Consider the following 6,089-nt stretch of genomic DNA (forward strand, 5'->3'; position numbering starts at 1 on the left):
TGCCACGTGCTTGCGCGAGCGCGTGTGTGCATGTGTGTGTGGTATATACATACATGTGTGTATGTGTGTGCACATACATGTGTGGGTTAAGATTAAGGTCACTATTTGCTCTTCTATGGTTTGAGTCTGGAGCTCACTGATTCAGCAGGCTTAGCTGACCAGCAAGCCCCAGGTATCCTCCCGTCTCTACCTCCAAAGGTTGAAATTACAGGCACACCTAGCTTTTTATATGGGTGTCAGGGATTCAAACTCAGGTCCATGGCTTGCAGAAGAAAAAAAAAAGCACTTTCTGGACTGAGCCATCTCCTCAGGCCCCAAACCTTGGTTTTGAAGGGTTTCCCAGAGCCTGTAGCTTTTTTCCTTCTCTCACTCCTGTGGTGAGGTTGTTTGCTTTGTTTTCAAAGGCACAACGAGTTTAGTGAGCTCTGCTATAGAGCCACTGCTGCATGCGAGACTCCACTCTGGGCATCCCAGTGCCCAGGAACCCACTGGTTCCTCTCTGCGAGTTTGCCGTCATCGCCTCACTTGCTAGATGATGCAGGGGAACAGTAAGCACTCATTCTGTAGTAACTGGGATGACAGCTGGGCCCTCACCTTGTCTTAACCACCAGGCTAAACTGCTCCCCACAGGCTGTAACCCGCTAGCACCCATCAGGGACTCCTGAATGGAGTCTGGTGACCACCGAGTTGGACCTTTCTCTCTTATGCCAGGACTCTAGGCAGAGGGTCCTGAGACAGTGACAAAGCCTCAGGTGTCCCCCCACCTCGCCCAATCTTACCCTTAGGACTCCTGGAGCCCTCACTCTCTGCCTCCCTCCCCACCCTCAACATAGGGTGTTGACTGAGAACAGCAGGGAATAAAAATAGCCATCGCTGAGGCTGCAGAATGGGACGCACATGCGAAGGCCAGGCATGGTGGCAAAGGTGAAAGAAACCTGGGTCCCCTGGTGCCTTCAGATGGAACCTTCCCTGCCATAACGAACGGGACTGGGGACCCCTGAAAGAGTCATCAGACTGGCCCAGAGCCCCAGAATCTGCTTCCATAACACAGTCTCCACTGTCCCAGGAAAGCTCTGTTCTGACTCAGTCTCACCCAAGTTCCTCCCCAGAGAGCATGAGCCTTGGCCACTCATTCACAGCATGCCCCAGGCATGTGGTTAGACCCTCCTGGAGTCTGAGAATCTGTTGAAAGGTGTTGAAGAAGCCGACTGTACAACCCGTGGAGTGTAAAGCCGTCCCCCACACATCTGCCTGTCTCCCTCATGGTCCCTCCCTGGTCTCCAGGCCTCATGTCCAATCTTCACGGGGTCTTCTTCTCTCTTCTCCATTCTCCCTGCTCTGGAGCCTTGTCTGAGCACTGCTGCCCTCAGCTGCGTTACCCACTCAGCTTCCTTGTCTACCCATGTCTCCTTGCTGTTCTGATGGCTGGAATTGATGCTCCCCCAAGGCAAAGCTCTTGTCAGGAAATCCCCAGCATCTCACTAGGCCTGTGTCTTGAGTCAGGCCTGGGCCGGGGCATACAGAAACCTCTGGAGAGAAGTTCCTGGAGCAGGCTTCCCCTCTGCCCATCCTTGCAAACCAGAAATGACAGACAGGGCAAGGCTGAGCTACAAAGACCCCCCATCCACCTTCTCCTCACTCCCTAAGTCCCTACATATAATCCTTTGAGGGGTGCCTTTGAGGTAAGCTTCTGAGATCGCCAGACGCAGGGCCTGTGGTTTCTGCCCTCTGTTACCTGGGCACTGTGTGAGGACACAGGCCTGGTTTATCTTTGATGGATGCCCTGCCTGACACGGCAGGTTCAGAGGTCCTGGGATATTTAGCTTCTGCTTCGTTCTACACAACTAATGTGGCTGCAGACGGTAGCGTAGTGACCACTGCTGTCCCTGTCCCTGTCACAGAAGGCCGTACCTCCTGCTCTAGGCAGAGGACTTAGAGGTGGCCCCAGCAGTAGCAACACCCTTACCTCCCCCTAGCCCCAACACTATCACACACAATGGTCACTCAGGTCCCCCCCACACACACAGCCACAGCTGCGGTGGCAGACGGCTGATAATGTACCTTGCTCCTGACACCTCCGCAAAGTTCTGCCCCTCTCCTGTCCCCAACTCTCTAACCTGTTCATTGGGCAGGACCTCAGCAAAGGCTCCAGTGCCTCTAGCCTTCCCAGGCTCTGCTGAGTGACTGGTTCGTGTGCAATCTTCCGGAGGTAAGGGTGAGGAAGGGGCAGGCAGAGGGTCCCCTCCTGGGGAGGGGGCTGCCTCCTGACAGTAGAGGCTCTGAACCCTTGGGCATAGCCTAGTCCCACACTGCTCTATCCTGGAGTTGTCAGTCTCTACCCATGTGAAGTCATTTGTAACCCAGGCTGGCCTTGGCTTCGTGGCAGTCCTCCTGCCTCAGCTTTCTGGGATTACAGGTGTATACCACTACGCCCAGCTAAGACTATGATGTCTTGCCAGGCAGTGGTGGCCCACGCTTTTAATCCCAGAACTTGGGAGACAGAGACAGGAGGATTTCTGAGTTCAAGGCCAGCCTGGTCTACAGAGTGAGTTCCAGGACAGCCCAGGCTATACAGAGAAACCCTGTCTCAAAAAACCAAAAAAAAAAAAAAAAAAAAAAAAAAAAAGAAAGACACCAGGACCATGGCAACTCATAAAGACTATGATGTCTTAATACCTCTCACCACGTGGATCCTTCTGGTAAATGACCCAACTAGCACTTAGCCGCTCCAAGTGGTGTCTGCTAACCCTGGAACCCCTCTTCCCTACCAGCTATTACTGCCTACCCTCTATCCTGGTGTCCCTCATGAAGGCTCTATTCTTAGTAAAGGGGGTGGAAGGGGTTGAAGTCTGCTGGATACTGGTCCCCTGACCTCCATTAGGAACCCCTGTATCCTTCTGAGTCTACTCAGGGCTCTCTTGGTCTCCAGAGTTCCGCCGGTAGTGCAATTCCATCTCTCCTCTCAAGGTGCACGCTCTGGCTCCGCATACCCACATCCCTCTTAGCTATACATGGCCTGCTTCCCTGGGTGCCCTCTCTGCTGTGCGGGGCTACACCTCAGCCACCCCCTCCCCCTCCAGATTCGCTAAGAAAAGAGGCCTGCGGCTGGCAGAGAGAGCTGGAGGGGGGCGGGACTGTGGGCAGAGCCTAGCCTAGTGGCAGCCGGGATGTGTCCTCCGCTGGCATCTCACAGATTCCTCTTTCAATAGAGCAAAGGAGCCGCTGCCGCCACCGCCACCCTACCCCCACCCAGCCTCCAGCCGCTCTCCTCCACTTTTCACCGCCCTGCTTCTTAGCAAACGGGCCAAGCTCAGTCACGGGTTTGGTTCCCCCTTCGTGTCCCGTCCCGAAGAAACTACAGCCCGAACCCTGTCCTTTAGGTCATCCTACGCCTGTCTGGAGCTAACCTTCAGTCACATTTGTAACCAGAATGAGGACTCTTGCTCAGGGAAAGGACAGCTAGGCAAGGGCAGAGAGAGCAGCAGATGACGGGACAGAGAAGGCAAGTTTAGGGACAGAGAGGGTCAGGGTACAAGGAGGTTTTGACAGGTCAGAGTGGGGTCCGGGCATAGACAAGAGAGTTAGGCGAGAACAGGTTAGCGGTGCCGGAGCAAAGTGGTGACTTCCTTAGACCCATGCTGGGGTTGAGGCCAGGGTCACCTGTCTCTTGGGGTGACCCACCCCTGGGGGTACCAGGCTAGGCTGGCACAGAAAGGCACAGTACTCACTGTTGGCCAGAAACATAGAAGAGCGGTGGCGGACGAGAGCCCCGGGTGCCGTGCCCACCTCAGGCTGGGGCTGGAGCTCTGGGGGACTTGGCTGGGGGGCCGGGCCGGCAAGGACAGCTGCTGCCGCTGATGTCACAGGGTCATGAGTGAAACCTGAGGACTGGGCCAATCTTCAGGTGGGTGCCTCAGCTACACTTCCCTCTTGGCCTGTTCCAGGCTTACCCTGGAACTGTCTGGGTTCTGGGACCACACTGACCCAGGAGTCCAGACCAAGACACACTTATCCACACAGGCACTCACGCACGCGAGCGTGCGCACGCGCGCGCACACACACACACATACACACACGTGAACTTTCCCCATCTCTCATCTCCTAACCTCAGCAAACATACGCAGGCTCATTTTTGTATCCAATCTCCCATATAGTCACTTCTACAAGAGTTCACAGGGAACAAACTGGTCTATACACTCACATTCACACACTTACTGTGGTGCACACTCACATGTGAGCTCACTACACACTAATGCTGCATGTCTATTCTGTCAGCAACACATACAAAGCACCTTTCACACACACATACACACACACACACACACACACACACATCTCCAGCTCACACATACCCACACTCCCATGTTCACACCACAGGCTTGTGCAATCGTTCAGGTTACACCCCCACCAAAAATCCTATGTTCTCAGTCACACCCATGCCAGATAACACAAATGCCACATGTTTCAGAGACCAGCTTTTATGAAGGGTATGTCTGTGTGTACATCCATGAGTTATTATTTTCACTAGTGTGACTTGTTTGCCAACGTACTCACTTCTGTTCACATGAACAGGGCCTGCTAGCTCAACCAATAGATTTTTTTTTATCAAGTATTTGTCGGTCTGTACACCCCCAATCACACCCACACACAGATGCACACCCAACTGTTTAACGGGACCACACTGAGGTCCCAAGAAGCATTTGTCTGCCTCCTCCCCCAACACCCAGCTGGCAAGACATCTGTCCCTTCCAACCCAGGGAGGGGTTGTGGTTGTGAAAAATGAGATTGGCATGTCTCCTCTGTTCACCCTGTAGCGGCGGTGCCCCCTAGCGGAGTTGTCATGAAGTGCCTCATCTCAGCCTGAAGACGCTGTGGATTCTGTCTCCTCCTTCTGCTCCAGATCTTCCAAAGTAGCCTGTCTTGGCCTTGTTGTGTCCATCCCTGCTGCAGGCAGTTGCTTCCAGTCCTCAACAGACTGAACTCTGGGTGCAGTGTGCTTTGGTAGGCTCAGGGAGGCCTGGCCAGCAGCCACCCTTGTCTTCTGGGGGACCCTGTATTCTCTTCTAGCACCTCTGTGGACAGAGCCTTAGATATCATTGGGGGGCCGGGCCTGATTGTGGTTACAGAATTTCTTGCCGGGCGGTGGTGGCACATGCTTTTAATCCCAGCACTTGGGAGGCAGAGGCAGGCGGATTTCTGAGTCCGAGGCCAGCCTGGTCTATAGAGTGAGTTCCAGGACAGCCAAGGCTACACAGAGAAACCCTGTCTCAAAAAAAAAAAAACTAAAAAAAAAAAAATTTCCTTCTGGGCCTGGGACTCCCCACCTCTCTGCATGGCCAACACAGTGTATGACACATGACAGATTATGGGTGACATGGAGAGGCGCTGACACTCTGAGCAGTTTCTGCACACAGTCCCTGCCTGGCCTGGGGTCCTTTCTGAGGAGCAATCTCTACAGAGTTCTGATGCTAATGGAATCCTGGCTTCTTCCTAAGGGGTTGTGTCCGGAATGTAGGGGGAACACAGTTTCTCCTCAGACTCCTCCCCAGGGCCACTCAGGGTCCTTCTCTCACTTCCAGCCTTGCTGTGGCTTCAGGCACCAGTCACAGTTGAAGTATATTGACTGGTAGATTTAGCATGGTTATTTCGTTGCGGATGGTAGTAATATGCTGAACTGGCTGGTGCTGTGTGTCAACTTGACACAAGCTGGAGTTATCACAGAGAAAGGAGCCTCCCTTGAGGAAATGCCTTCATGAGAGCTATAAGGCATTTTCTCAATTAGTGATCAAGGGTGAGAGGACCCACTGGGGGTCGTGCCATCCCTGGGCTAGTAGTCTTGGGTTCTATAAGAAAGCAAGATGAGCAAGCCAGTAATCAAGCACCTGTCCATAGCCTCTGCATCAGCTCCTGCCTCCAAGTTCCTGCCCTGTGTGAGTTCCTGTCTTGACTTTCTTTGGTGATGAACAGCAATGTGGAAGTGTAAGCTGAATAAACCCTTTCCTCTTCAACTTGATTCTTGTTGTTATTTTCGTTTTTTGTTTTTCCGAGACAGGGTTTCTCTGTATAGCTCTGGCTGTCCTGGAACTCAC

The 6,089-nt window shown here is 53.3% G+C and overlaps 1 protein-coding gene across 1 annotated transcript in view; it reads right to left on the reverse strand.

Annotated features, from left to right (window-relative positions):
* The window catches only part of Scn4a (sodium voltage-gated channel alpha subunit 4), a 50,239-nt gene extending 46,407 nt beyond the window's left edge, over positions 1-3,832 (reverse strand). Inside the window, exon 1 of the mRNA XM_031352531.1 lies at positions 3,729-3,832. The gene's annotated coding sequence lies outside the window, so the exon portion shown is untranslated. The remainder of the gene's footprint in view (positions 1-3,728) is intronic.
* Between the last annotated feature and the right edge of the window lie 2,257 nt (positions 3,833-6,089).

This window comes from Mastomys coucha, unplaced genomic scaffold (genome assembly GCF_008632895.1).
Source record: "Mastomys coucha isolate ucsf_1 unplaced genomic scaffold, UCSF_Mcou_1 pScaffold5, whole genome shotgun sequence".
Classification (NCBI taxonomy): Eukaryota; Metazoa; Chordata; class Mammalia; order Rodentia; family Muridae; genus Mastomys; species Mastomys coucha.